This window comes from Odocoileus virginianus, chromosome 2 (genome assembly GCF_023699985.2).
Source record: "Odocoileus virginianus isolate 20LAN1187 ecotype Illinois chromosome 2, Ovbor_1.2, whole genome shotgun sequence".
In the NCBI taxonomy this organism is placed as follows: Eukaryota; Metazoa; Chordata; class Mammalia; order Artiodactyla; family Cervidae; genus Odocoileus; species Odocoileus virginianus.
In genome coordinates, this window is record NC_069675.1 from 833,532 (window position 1) to 848,604 (window position 15,073).

General features: G+C 48.4%; 1 long non-coding RNA gene across 1 annotated transcript; it reads right to left on the reverse strand.

Moving 5' to 3' along the window:
- Positions 1-8,780: 8,780 nt before the first annotated feature.
- Positions 8,781-13,438, reverse strand: LOC110141821 (uncharacterized). Its single transcript, XR_002315149.2, has 3 exons — positions 13,290-13,438; positions 12,711-13,077; positions 8,781-9,248 (listed from the first exon to the last, which is right to left on the reverse strand). It is a non-coding gene; the product is annotated as an uncharacterized lncRNA (long non-coding RNA).
- Between the last annotated feature and the right edge of the window lie 1,635 nt (positions 13,439-15,073).

Sequence of the window (15,073 nt, forward strand, 5' to 3'; positions counted from 1 at the left end):
CTTGAGGGTGCGGGTGGCTGGGGAACTCTGGTTTAAAGGGCAGTTGACTCATGGGGAACTGTGTCAAGTTCAGACTCCAGAGTCCCTCATCCAAAATGTGAAGCACCCATTCTATGTCCAGGTGCATGCCTTGTCCTGAGCAGTTGAAATAAAAACAAATTACAAAAAAATCCCAGCTCTACTTAAAATTATTAACAGGTGCAGTTTTGTGTGGAAGGCCCTGGCATGCTGCCTCAGTCGCTCGCTTTGTTGTTCAGCCACTCAGTCGTGTCCAACTCTTTGTGACCCCGTGGACTGCAGCACGCCAGGCTGCAGTGTTCATTATCCCTGTTTTTCACCATCTCCTGGAGTTTGCTTAGACTCATGTCCATTGAGTCAATGATGCCATCCAGCCACCTCATCCTCTGCCATCCCCTTCTCCTCCGGCCTTTTATCTTTCCCAGCATCAGGGCCTTTTCCAATGAGTCAGCTCTTCCCATCAGGTGGCCAAAGTAGTGGAGCTTCAGCTTCAGCATCAGTCCCTCCAGTGAATGCTCAGGGTTGACTTCCTTCAGGATGAACTGGTTGGATCTTGCTGTCTACGGGGCTCTCGAGGCTTCTCCAGCCCCACAGAGCACCCGTTCTTCTGTGCTTAGTCTTCTTCACGGCTGAGCCTTTCTTGGCTGCTAGGTTATGTCTTGTTGACACTGATACATAAGTGTTTACTTTTTGGGACACAGAACAGTGAGGTAGAGAGTCTGCCAGCCACCTTGGTCCTTGTTGAAGCAGGTCCCTCTGAAGTAGGCTGTCCTCAGCATGGTTCCTGGGCTGCTGCCCCAGCTCAACACATGGTTACGTCTCTTCCTGCCTCACGGTTGCAGGCTCAGCTCCTGAAGCCTTGTCTCCAGGGAGGGGATGTCTGAATGGTGGCTGCCCTTTGGGCACGAGGCACTCACTCAGGCAGGAGTGCGTTTCCTGGCTGCCCTGTGTTGTGGGTGTCACAGTGCCTGCTGAGACCCACTCCCCACCCCGGAACAGCTCAGGGGTCTTCAGCGCTAGAGATGGGCTCCAACAAAAGATAGGAACATGGTTTTCAACAGGTGTTTACCTGCTTATTTTCCTTACTGTAGTACCTAAAACTGACGTAATTTTAATAAACCCTTTGTTCCAATACGATTTTTTTGTCTGTTACTACAGATGGGGCAGCACCACCATCACAATGCTCACTACCACGATCAGCACAGCATCAGCTCCACCATAGCCATGGCACACACAACCCCACCACCATCACCAGATCACCACCAACTCTGTGATCATAACCCCCAGTACTAGTGTGGTCACTACAGTCACAACTGACTCTAATACCACCGCCATGATCACCGTCACTACTACCACCCCAAAACCCACTCTCCCCCCCCACCATTACAATTACACCATCATGCCAGTGACTGCCGTGACCACCAGTGCCATCACGATCACCACCATCGCCTCCATCCACATTTACATCACCACCACTACCATTTCACACCAGACACCATCGTCACCAACACTGCCAGTGCCAATACCACCATCACCACCAACACCCTCACCCCACATATGGGCAAGACTTCATTGCAGAGGTCTTCAAGTCGCATTTGGGAAACCCTCAGACTCTGATGAGCCCTTGAGGGGTGGACTGGAAGTGGAGACATAAGCCACTAAGCAGACGCGGGTCCAGGCTCACCGTCTTCCACTCATGCTTCAATCTGAGATACCCCCATTATCTGCTTTTCTTACTGGAGTTCCTCACCAAATGCCAACAAGGTTCTCAGATCTTAAAACCCATTTAAGTCATGGCATGCATAGTGCTTTATCCCACTAAGGAATTTTTTCCAAGAAGTGTTTAGGAAAAGGCAAATGAAAATGCCCAAGGAGGGCACACACGCAAAGGAGAAACACTGTTTTTATCACAGAGAATGGGGTCGCCATGGGTGGTGCTGAGGAGAGAGGCCTGGATCCCACACTTCTGGGCTTGTATCATGGAAGACAGCTGGAAGGAAGTAGAAAGGGAGCAGCAAAGTCAAAGACCGCTTTTGTTTCTGATGTGTGTTCAGGACATGATAGGTTAATCTAAGCTTGGCATAGCTAGGAGGCTGTGTGGTTTCCTGCAGGACTGTGCGTGATGACAGGTTTTCCCTTTCACTGCCTGGCCTCTTTGCCCCCTATGCCCAGCCAGGAAGGTTTTCTGGGAGGGTTTCTCCCTCCACACTCATACTGGAATGTCTTATCCTTGGCATTGGGGAAGTCTTGTCTCTTCGGGATGATAAGTGTTGGAGCACTTTATTGGATAATCCCTCCCTTGAAATTGTACTCTCATTAGATAGGAAACACGTTGTGTTTTGTTAAAATCCAGCCTGGAAACAGATCTGAGACTCCCAAGTGGGCTGGCTCTGAGGACAAATTCTTCATCTTTTTTAATATTTGAAAATTATTTTTAGTTGTTTGGTTGTACCTTGCAACTTGTGGGATCTTAATTGCTCCACCAGGGACCAAACCCATGCCCCTTGCATTAGAAATGAGGAGTCTTTTTTAAAAAAACTTTTAATTTTGTATTGTGGTATATCCCATCAACAATGTTGTAATAGTTTCAGGTAAACAGCAAAGGAACTCAGCCATACATATATATGCATCCATTCTCCCCCAAACTCCCCTCTCATCCAGGCTGCCACATAACATTGAGCAGAGTTCCATGTGCTATACAGTAGGTCCTTATTGGTTAGCCATTTTAAATATAGCAGTGTGTATACAGGTCTACCCCAAACTCCCTAGTGATCCCTTCCCCTCATCCTTCCCCTTCTGGGAAGCGTAAGCTCATTTTCGAAGTCTGTGAGTCTGTTCCTGTTTTGTAAGTTCATTTTTGTCATTTCTTTTTAGATTCCTGGATGTCATAGGACATTTCCCCTTCTCTGCTGACTGACCTCACTCAGTGTGACACTCTCTAGGCCCATCCATGTTGCTGCAAATGGTGTCATTTCATTCTTTTAAATGGCGGAGTAATATTCCTTTGTATATATGTACCACATCTTCATCCATTCCTCTGTTGATGGACATTTGGGTAGGATGGGGAGTCTTAACCACTGGACTGCCAGGCAAGTCCCAACAAATCCATCATTAATCTACTCAACAATTCCCTCCCTTGTCCTGCTGTATCACATGACAGAACCATGAGGCCAACATAACATCGCCTACATTCTAGATGCTCACCCAAGTTGTCTTTCTGTTTCTGCTCTAAGGAGCAACTAGATGGGCATAGTGGTGAGGATGTGGGACTGAAGCCAGAGAGGGATGTGTAATGAGAGGACCAGACTCCAAAGTCTGCTTCTGGGATGTGAGCTCACATCCCAACAGGCGGACAGGTGCTGGTGGGCACAGAGGGCAGCTGTCAGTCGGGGATGGGGAGCTGTGTGGGATTTGGCACTCTTGACCCCTCTCGAAGGAATGAAGCCACTTGGCTCCGGCCGGTCTTCACCGTGGAAAAATGACAGTCATGGTTGCCAGATGGTCTGAGCCCCACTGCCCCTGCAAGAGAAACTAGATTTTTTAAAATGCAAAAATGCCTGATCTTTAAGTGTTGACAACATATTAATTTTGAAAAATTATGATGCTGTGCAGGTCAAATGAACACATTTGGGAATAATATCTGGCCTGTAGATACCTGGTCTGCTTTCTCTCTCTGGTTTACCTAATAAAGGTCTTTGGTCTCCAAGTGACGGTACAAAAAAAGTCAGAATCCACAGCTAAAGAAGGTGGAGTGCCGAAGAATTGATGCTTTCGAACTGTGGTGCTGGAGAAGATTCTCGAGAGTCCCTTGGACAGCAAGGAGATCAAACCAGTCAATCCTAAAGGAAATCAGCCCTAAATATTCATTGAAAGGACTGATGCTGAAGCTCTAATACTTTGGTCACCTGATGCGAAGAGTCAACTTATTGGAAAAGACCCTGATGCTGGAAAGATTGAAGGCAAAAGGAAAAGGGGGTGACAGAGGATGAGATGGTTAGATGGCATCACCGACTCAATGGACATGAATTTGAACAAGCTCTGGATGATGGTGGAGGACAGAGGAGACTGGTGTGTTGCAGTCCAAGGGGTGGCAAAGAGTTGGGACATGACTTTGCAATGAACAACAGCAGCCGTCAGAGGACTTGACTGGTGTAGATACATTTTTCTTCTACATTGGCGAACTTTTAAGAATACACTGTGGAGCAGCTCTGATCCAAGATGCTCCTGGTCAGGTGTTTGAGGTCCTTTCCCAAGGCTGTAAAGCACTGTGCTCAGACCACTGGTTATGGGTCTGGGGGCTGGTATCTTAACTGTCACCAGTGCAGACTGCCCCTGCCCGTCACCCATTTATTACCTGTAAAATGAGAAGTGGATGGGGTGTGGGAATTTTAAAATGTATGTGTGCATTTAACACTCTTATTTAAAACTCAAGAATTCCCTAGTGGTGGATCCACTAATTAGGATTTAGCGCTTATACTGATAAAGGCCCAAGTTCAATCCCTGGTCAGAGACCTAAGATCCTCACCAGTCACTTGTCAAGGCAAAACAAAAACAAAACAAAACACCACAAACAGAAACAGAAACACCCCTCAAAACCCAGCAAATGAAGCAGATGAGTGAAGTGCTGCAGCCTCAAACTCACCCCTGCTCCCAGGCCATGTGTCTTCCAGGACCTTCGTGCCATTTCCCTCATGCTCCTCTAAGAGCCAGACTGGGGGACACACGTCTGGACAGATGCCTTTAAAGAGGGGAACTTGGCCAGAGCTGCTTCTTGCTTAGAGACGACAGTGAAAAATCCAGAACTCCAGGCAGATCGTCTCCAAAGGCAAAGCTTATTTTCCTGGTGAGTTAGAACTCCCACTTCCACTAAGCAAAGAAATACAGCCTAAAGAAACTGCAGGAATAGGAGATGTGATCTTGGAGGAGGCATGGGTCCAGGTACTATTTGGCTGTCATTCATTAGTGAAAAATCACAAATTTAGTCCTGAGGACGTTGATGGAAAAAACAAGATGGATTACGTCCTACTGGCAAACCCGGCTCCAATGATGCAGGCTGTGTGCCAGTCCAGTCCCTCCTCTCGTGCATTTGGCCTCCAGAAAAGCAGGGATCTCAAATGCTGATGTGAAACCTTGAGGATAAACTTTGATAGAACCAGCAGAGGGAGACAGCCTTTGGAGTGAACTCCGTTTTCAGACAGCATTTGTCATAGGCACCTGGCTTATTACTAATGACCCTGCACATTTGTGAAATTAGAATTGGAGCTAAGAGCCTCTGATAGGTTGTAATGGTGATGATGACAACAGCTATGTTGGACATTATAAGTGGATTTCCTCTTTAGATCTGCACAATGACCCTTTGAGCAAATACTTTGACAAATTCCATGAATGAAGACCACTCTCCCACCCCCCTTCCCAGGGATGACAGAGCAGCAGAGTTGGGAGGAGAGAATTGGACTCCCCCAACCGACCTGTTGCCCAGGCCACACTCAAAGTCCTTGATGCTTCTAAGAAGCCAATTTCTGCTTATCCTATTGGCCTATTGCATTTGCAGGGGACTCTTGGCATCCTTGTCCTTAATACCACCGAAAGAATCCCTGCTTCCTGGGGGATGAACACAGAGATGAGATATGGTGGGGGTAGCCTTGAGCAGTTCACTGAGTCCTCTCTGGTCTCCCAGCCAATACCAGGAGGTTCTGTTTCTCTCCCATCAGGGCTAGATCTGCAGAGACTTCTGGTTTGTCCTGTCTGGACACCTTTCCTGGAAGATTCTGGGTTAACTCAGAAGCTGAGTGCCAAGGCAGTGAGCACTAACAGTGCCTAACTGCCCAGGCTATGAATTGAATATATCCCCTCCAAATGCATGCTTCAGAGCCGAAACACCCTATTCCGTGGTGTTAGGAGGTGGTCCTATGGGGGGTGATTAGGTCATGAGGGTGGAGCCCTCATGAACGGGGTTAGTGCCATTAATGAAGAGACACCAGAGAGATGGTCTTTCTGTCTCTCCCCCTTGTAAGGCACTGAGGCTACGACCAGAAAACAGCAAAGCAGGGATGACTCCTACAGACACTGTATCTGCGTGTCTTGATCTTAGATTTCCAGCCTCCGGAAATGTGAGAAATAACTGTGTGTGTGCTCAGTTGCTCAGTCATGTCCTACTCCTTGGAACCCATGAGCTACAGCCCGCCAGGCTCATCTGTCCATGGAATGTTTCAGGTAAGAATACTGAAGTGGTTGCCATTTCCTCCTCCAGGGATCGTCCTGACCCAGGGGTTGAACCTGTGTCTCCTGGATTGGCAGGCAGGTTCTTTACCCTAATTGCCATGTGAGAAGCCCTTTTGTTGTTTAAGCTAGGGGGTCCCAACCACTCAGCTATGGACCGCAACTGGTCCATGACCTGTTAGGAATTAGGCAGTACAGCAGGAGGTGAGCAGCAGGTGAGGGAGTGAAGCTTCATCTGTATTTACAACTACTCCCCATCGCTTGCATTACCACCTAAGCTCTGCCTCCTCTCCGATCAGTGGCAGCATATTAAATGTAATGCCCTTGAATCATCCTGAAGCCATCCCGACACCATCCCACCTCATCCCAGTCCATGGAAAAATTGTCTCCCATGAAACCAGTCCCTAGTGCCAAGAAGGTTGGGGACCACTGGTTTCAGCTGCTCAGTTTATGGGATTCTGATTTAGCAGCCCAAACGGATTAAGACAGCTGGGCTTCATTCTGCAGGAAAGAAATGCAAAACTGGGCCCGTCTTCTGCTTTCCACTGGCTCTCCATGAACTTGTCACATCTTGGAGCCTCAGGAGACAGTCACGTGGGGAGTGTGGCTCCTCCAGGTGCTGGGTGAGAGGGCCTGGGTTCCCCTCAAGGATCCCGGGAATGGCAGGCAGCTGGGAAGTCAGGGAAGGAAGAAGATCCAGACAGAGCAAGAAGGGACAGGGAGAGCCAAGAAAGGAGGCTAGGGTCCAGCAGGGCTGCTGGCTCATAGGCCTCGGCCCAGCCTGGAGTGGGGACACTGAAAGGGCTTTCCAGCAGCTGGTGTCTGGGGTTCAAAGCTGGTCCCTTATTTCATAGACGGGGCCTTGAGGACCACGACAGCAGGGGAAAACTCTGACCAGAGCCACACACAGCGATGGTGCTGAGAAACCAAGGGGCTGGAGTCAGGGCCAACCACGGTCACGGCTGTGCCGCCTCCTGGTTTATGTCACCTTGGGCTTCCCGGGCGGCACTGGTGGTAAAGAACCTGCCTGCCAATGCCGAAGACATAAGAGACACAGGTTTGATTCCTGGGTCAGGAAGATCCCCTGTAGGAAGACACGGCAACCCACTCCAGTATTCTTGCCTGGAGAATCCCATGGACAGAGGAGCCTGGTAGGCTGCAGTCCATACGGTTGCAAAGAGTCAGTCATGATTGAAGGGGCTTAGCATGCTCGGGCAAACTAGACCTCTTGGAACCTTGCCGTCTCAGTTGCAAAATGGGAGTAAGAATGACATCTGTTGTAACATTTTGGTGAAGCTTAAATAGGTAAAAGCAGGTTCAATACTGAGTATGCTGCCTGGAATGTTAATCGTTCTCATTCTGCTATTATTAGTGGTTTCAGTGCCTTATTCTTTGAAACCATTAGTTCTTTCTCTTTATGGGTTTATGATTCAATTTAACAAATATTTACTGGATCCATACTGTGTACCCAGTAATGAGGTCAAACATATGGCAACTTGAAGGTTTTGGCCTGATCCCCTGGAAACCTGCAGTTTCCACGTAGGGGCAGGAGCAGAAGAGATGGCGGTGAGTGTGGTGTTCATGGGAGGGGAAGGGATGGGACCTCTGGGCATGGGAGGAGCTAGAGAAGGAGGCTGGGAAGGGTGATCCTTGCAGCAGGAAAGACAGGAAAGGGAGTGGAACCAGGAGAAAGTTGGAGATGGGAGGAGTGTGCATGCTAAATCGCTTCAGTTCTGTCCAACTCTTTGTGACCCCATGGAACATAGCCCGCCAGTCTCCTCTGTCCATGGGGATTCTCCAGGTAAGAATACTGGAGAGGGTTGCCATGCCCTCTTCCAAGGGATCTTCCCCACCCAGGGATTGAAACTGCGTCTTTTATGTCTCCTGCATTGGCAGGAGAGTTCTTTACCAGTTGCACCACCTGGGAAGCCCGAGATGGGAGGAGGGCAGGGGTCTAAGGAGGCATTGTTGCTTGCCAACCTTGACCCCACAGCCTCATAAGGGAAAATCTTAGGAAGGAAGCTGGGGCAGAGAAGAAGCTGACAGAGATACAGCTGATGTCTCTTGCTGCCACTGAGTCAAGACCTGTTGCGCTGTCCCTAGGGAAGAAGGAAGGGTGGGGCTTCCTTCAGAGCTTACACCCTGAAAGGGTGCCCACGGAGGAGAGGTCTTGGGCAGGGAGCCCGTGGACATGGCTTTGTGCTCCTGGGGTGAGACTCCTGGCTCAGCCGTTCCCTTGCTGTAATCTCCTTGGCTTCCTTAAGTCTCAGTGTCCTCATCTGTGAAGTGGGTTACTGATAGCACTGGCGTTTTTAAGGCGTTGAAAGGGCCCCATGGGGAAATACATAGAAATGCCTTATGCCCATGCTTTTTAAAGCTCTTTTTTCCTTTTTTTTAAAGAAAAAAATTTAACTGATAGTTGCCTTACAGAGTTTTGTTATTTTCTGCCAAACATCAACATGAATCAGCCGTAGGTGTACGTATGTCCCCTCCCTCTCGAACCTCCCTTCCAGCTCCCTCCCCATCCCTCCCCTCTAGCTTGTTAGAGAGCCCTGGTTTGGGTTCCCTGCATCCTACATCAAATTCCCACTGGCCATCTGTTTTACACATGGTAAAGTAAGTTCCGACTTACTCATTTTTGGAGGTCTTCACTGTGTACTCGGGCTTTCTCTATTTGCGGTGAGTGGGGGCTACTCCGAGTGGTGAGCTGAGGTGCCTGGGCTCCTCCTGTGGACACGGCTTCTAGGCAAGGGTTTCAATGGTTGCACCACGGGGGTGGACTCCAGAGTGCAGGCTCAGTGGGTGTGCCCCACAGGCGTTAGTTACCCTGGGGCACGTGGATCTTCTGGGACCAGGGATAGAACCTGCGCCCCCGGCATTGGCAGGCAGATTCTTATCCACTGTACCACCAGGAAGGTCCCTGAACACGTGTTCAATACGTATTTGCTCTTCTGTTCAAGGGTTTGGTGTTCTCATATTTAAAAAAAGAAGATTACAGCAGTCTTCCAACTCTGGAAAGAAAATGAAAAGGGCCATGTGTGGGAAAGTCATTTGAAAATATAAACTTGCAATGACTGTTATTGTTGGAGGAAACTTCAGTCCGGTTTTGTTGGGGAGACGGGAACATTAGGGACACGGGGAACTTTATGTGTTGAGTTAGAAGAACAAGATACAGAATCACATGCTGGGTTTCGAAAGTTTGAAAAAAAAAAAGGTCTTAAATAAAACTGGGTGTTTTCCCAACAAATTTGTGGAAAGAACATAAAATCCCCATCACTGGTCTCTGGTTTAATAAAAGAAAGGGAAACTTGATTTATGGGCCTGCCAACCCTATCGACAACATGCAATAACAGTGAGATTGGGGAGTCATTTTGGGCAAATGAACCTTTCAAAGTGGGTGCACGCTCCTTGTGTCTCTAATCACTGATGCCTATAATCCATGAAACACTTGTGCAACAATTTTTTTAGTGGTCATAATCAGGCATACATATCTCTAATATGTGTTCACATGTGTTCTGCCCATGTGAGAACTGACGGTGAGTTCTCACATGGCAGACTTACTGATGGTGAGTCTTTGAAAATTGTGCTTCCAAATGCTCCAGTTTGGGCATGATACTTTATGCCCACTGAGAACTCTATGTATTTGTGGAGAGGGCAGATTACTCCTTTTTGAATTTTCCACTGTGAATTTCAGCCTGCAGAAATTCAGACCACCTGCTCCTCAGTGATGAACTTACCTGTGATCCGTCCTTGGTGGTTCGGTGGTAAAGAATCCGCCTGCCAATGCAGGAGACACAGGAAACATGGGGTTGATCCCTGGGTCGGGAAGATCCCCTGGAGGAAGAAATGGCAGCCCACTCCAGTATTCTTGCCTGGAGAGTCCCATGGAGAGAGGAGCCTGGAGGGCTGCTGTCTATAGCACTGCAAAGAGCCGGACACCACTGAGTGACCACACGTACTGAATACAAGGAGGACTTCTCTGAACTTCAGGAGGTGTGTGGTGGTTGTGACTGGATCAAAAAGCAGATGTGCGATTGGAAGCTGATGAAAAAGGGGCTAGGGAGGGAATTCCCCGGTGGCCCAGTGGTTAGGACTCTCTACTTTCACTGCTGAGGACTGGCTATGATCCCTGGTTGGGGAACTAAGATCCTGAAAGCCATGCAGTTTGGCCAAACAAACAAACAAAAGAACCCCAAACAACCACCCCCCAACAAAACCCTCAAAAGAAAGACGCTAGGGAACGGGACGGGGTCCTTCACCCAGGGGCTTGGAGGGGTGGAGGGCACATCCGTTCCAGCGCAAATTCTTTGCCGCCACCTGTGCACCCACAATTCTCATCGATTCCGATGTTCTGCTAGTGCAAACCCTACAGGTTTGTGGCTCAGTTCCACAGTCCCACCCACCGCTTCGGACACAAGTTGAAGTTCTGAGTCCCCAAGCTACTCGCAGTGTGATAACGACCCGGGGGGTCCGTGACCCTCCTTCAGTTTCTATAATTTGTTAGAGTAACTCAGACTGTTCAGGAAAAGGCTATACTTACAATCATTGCTTTCTTTCATTTAAAAATGTTTTTTAAAGGAACTTATCTATTTAGATTGGCAGATAATTACTTTACAATATTGTGATGGTTTTTGCTATACATCAACATGAATTGGCTGTAGGCATTGTGTCCCTCTCTCCTGAAACCCCGTTTCACCTCCCTCCCCACCTTGGGTTCCCTGCATCTTACATTAAACGTCCTTTGGCTATCTATTTTACATATGGTAATGTATACGGTTGAATGATATTCTCTCAAATCTTCCCACCTTCTCCTCTCACTGAATCCAAAAGTCTGCTCTTTAGATCTGTGTCTCCTTCACTGCCCTGAATGTAGGATCATTGGTACCGTCTTTCTAGATTTTGTATATATGTGTCAATATACAATCTTTGTCTTTCTCTTTCTGACTTCACTCTGTATAAAAGGCTCTAGGTTCATGCACCTCATTAGAACTTACTCATTTTCTTTCATCTTTGCAGGGAGAAAGGAGATCTTAGCTTCATTTTATTCTTTAAAAAAATTGGGATATATAGTTGCTTTACAACAATGCTGAGTTAGTTGCTGCTATATAATGAAGTGAAGCAGCTATAAACATGAAAGTGAAAATGAAAGTCGCTCAGCCGTGTCCGACTCTTAGCAACCCCATGGACTATACAGTCCATGGCATTCTCCAGGCCAGAATACTGGAGTGTGTAGCCTTTCCCTTCTCCAGGGGCTCTTCCCAACCCAGGGATCAAACCCAGGTCCCCCACACTGCAGGCGGGTTCTTTACCAGCGGAGCCACAAGGGGAGTGGCGGTGTGTATACATACCTTCCTCTTGGGCCTCCCTCTCACCACCCCCACATCCCATCCATCTAGGTCACCATCTTCTTAGAAAAGATAAAGAGCAACCCAATCAAGAGATGTGCAGGGCAGCAAGATCTGGGTGGGGGCGCGGTGGGAGGGCAGGGTGGCAGGTACAGAAGTTTCTGTCCCAATGGCATCAGGGTGTGCCACCCTCCCAGTGCATATTTGCCCACCTGGAAGCCCCCTAGCCTTGACGTTTCAGGTTTCATCTGGGGTTTCATCACGTGGGTAAGCTGGAGCTGACCATTGGTGACATAAGTGAACTCGGTCTCCAACCCCTCCTGGAGATGGGGGGTGGGAGGGGTTGAAAATTCCAACGCCAATCCGTTGCCACACAGGCTCTGCTGTTTTAAAACCTGAGGATCTTTTCTTGGTGAAGTGAGGATGGTGACAGGACCTGTCCTTGAGGATTGTCATCAGATTTGATAGAGGAGGCTGGTGAAGGCTGGGTAGCCTGGCACCATGGGAGCTGTGAAAGGGTGGGATTCCGTGTGATGCCCCGAGTGCAGAGGGACGGACGGAAGCAACACTGCCGCTGCGTTAGCACAGCCCCCAGTCTGCCTTAGAGCTCTGAAGGGCACAGTGAGGACGCGCAGTGTTGTCAGCATTTGGCATTTGTTGTCTTGAGGGAATGACTTAATTGAAAATATAAATAGTTTGGAGACCAGTGAGGATGAGGGTCGCAGGTAATTAGTCTGAGTCCTGATGGGCTGCTAGGGGAATGGCATTTTTGGGGCCTTGTCCTTAGTGGATTGGTTCTGGGAGGAAAGGCCAGGTCCTTCTACTGACACCTCGTGTCCAGGACCGCGAGGGAACATCTGAGTCTAGACAGTCCCTGCACTTGACCTGGATGGCCTTTCTTAAATTATGATTGTCATTATTGCCCTCATTGTTTCTCAGGAGGAGAAGTTAGCTCCATAAACACTTTGCCATATTTCATTCTTAAGAAGTTGAGTTGATAATTGTGATTAGAAGTAAAAAAACAAAACAAAAACAAAAAACAAACCAGAACAAAAACAAAAAGAAGTGTCTCTTGAGTGTAAAATATGCATCAAGTTGAACCCAATTTTCCCCTCACTTCATCCTCACCTGGGCAATGTCACTGCTGAGACTTTGGCCTGGAAGCCCCGGGAATATGAAGAGGAAGTACAGCATCAGGCCTTTGAGCAGCCTGGTGAACAGAGACAGTCTTCAGGAGATGGGACTCCTAACCCCAGCTGTGCCTGCACATGCCTGAGCAGCCTCGGAAAACGAGGTTTCCGTTTCGGGACCGTGGTCCTTCAGTGCAAACCAAGAAGACTCAATCAGACGGCACTTACTCTTGAGTTTTCCAGTTCTCACCATGAGTGATGTTGCTTCCTGAGCATTTAGCACATGCCAGGCCCAGAGTCAGGTCTTCCCACTCCCAGCCTCATTCTCCTTGCCGATGACTTCAAGAAGCAGCACCGTAACCATCCTTTACAGGTGAGGAAATTGAGGCTCAGAAGCTGAGTCCACGGAGTGACAGAGAAGAAGCTAAGAAAGCATTAAGGGAAAACTGGCTTCAGTAACAACTAAAACCAGTGTCGGGAAACCCCAACAGAAAAGGCCAGGTTGGGGGTAGTGGAAGATATCTGGAAAGTTCTGCAAAAAGAGGGAGAGAGAGACCACCCCCCTCCCCACGCCAACCTTCTGCATAAGAGACTCTGTCCAGCTCCGGGCTGGCCCTGGTATCCTGGTCATTCTCTGGTCAGGAGAACGGGCGAGTCCCCGGGTAACTCAGGAGCCTTGGTGATGGCCCTCCATGAAGAAACACTGGACCTTTGCCCTGGGAGTGATCACAACATAAAGAAACATTCAAGGTGACACAGAACAGAAGTGAGAAGTGCGGCAAGGTTATCCTAAGAAAAACAGAGCAGCTTTGTCTGTGGGCTGTGGGAGGAGTGAGTCCTGAAGCTTTCGAACCTGCTCTTTGCACAGCCTGTCCCCTGGGATTATCTTGAAGGCAGGAAGGAGGCGAGGGAGCAGAGAATTGAAACCATTTGGTCTTGGGGCTGAGACTGTGTTTTGTGGATTTGGCAAAGAAATGTTTAGTCATTATTTCTTATTAACCCTTGCTTGGAAAACAGGGCACACATGCTTTGTATACGTGGCAAGGCAAGGTGGCTGGCAGTCTCCCTCATCGAGAAGACTCGGGCATCTGTTTGCCTTTTTGTTGTTGTTTAATTGCTAAGTTGTGTCTGACTCTTTTGTGACCCCATGGACTGTAGTCCACCGGGTTCCTCTGTTCATGGGATTCTCCAGGCAATAATTCTGAAGTGGGTTGCCATTTCCTTCTCCAGGGGATCTTCTTGACCCCTGTGGGATTGAATCCCCATCTTCTGCATCCCAGGTGGATTCTTCGCCACTGAGCCACCAGGAAAGCCCCCTTTACCTTGTTAGTAGATGGCAATATTGTGTCACCTCCACTGGTGGGGGGGGGGGGGCGTGGTGTGCATTTCAATGCACAAGTGCTTGCCAAAGCAAGAGATGGTTCTTTTCCATTTTGCCTCCTGAGTGCCTTACTTTCCTATCTCATGTTCCCTCAACACTGCGTCTCCCACCTCTATCCCCCACCTTACCCACCTCCTCACAGCAAGGAGATCAAACCAGTCCATCCCAAAGGAAATCAACCCTGAATATTCATTGGAAGGACTGATGCTGAAGCTGAAGCTCCAATACTTTGGCCACATGCGAAGAGCCAACTCATTGGAAAAGACCCTGATGCTGGGAAAGATTAAGGGCAAGAGGAGAAGGGGGCGACAGAGGACAAGATGGTTGGATGGCATGATTGACTCAATGGACATGACTTTGAGCAAACTCAGGGAGATGGTGAAGGACAGGGAAGACTGGTGTGCTGCAGTCCATGGGGTCGCAAAGAGTCGGACACGACTGCATGACTGAACAACAGCAACACAACACCATCAGTAAATACATTTCTAGCCAGAAATGGTGGTACTTTCAGGATTGTGTGACGGTTGGGGTCAGAACTGCCCCACCCCATGGATAGATCTGGTGCCTTCTTGCAGGTGGCAGGTCCCTGGATCTCTGAACTGTGGAGGATCCCAGCCATGGCTGGTGAGCTGGTAACCCGAGTAGCAAACCAACCACCATGGGGGTTGGTAGGGGCTTAAAAACTGATTAAGATAAGAATGAGGTTCCAGAACAAGACTCTTGGAGGAGGGGTGATTTATCGATAGCATCACAAATAACATTCATGGAAGAAGAGAAAATGCTCAGCATTATTATTTTTTTTAAAGAAATCTAGTCTTTAATAACATTAACAACATTGTAAACCTCTTCACCAACTGAACACTCTTGGGTGGGGGGTTGGTGAGGGACTTGAAAAACTCTTTTAAGAGTCTTGCCAACTGCATTCTTTGATTTTCTTTTTTCTCTTCTGGTAGAAAGCCTTAACGATCGTTATGGTTTGC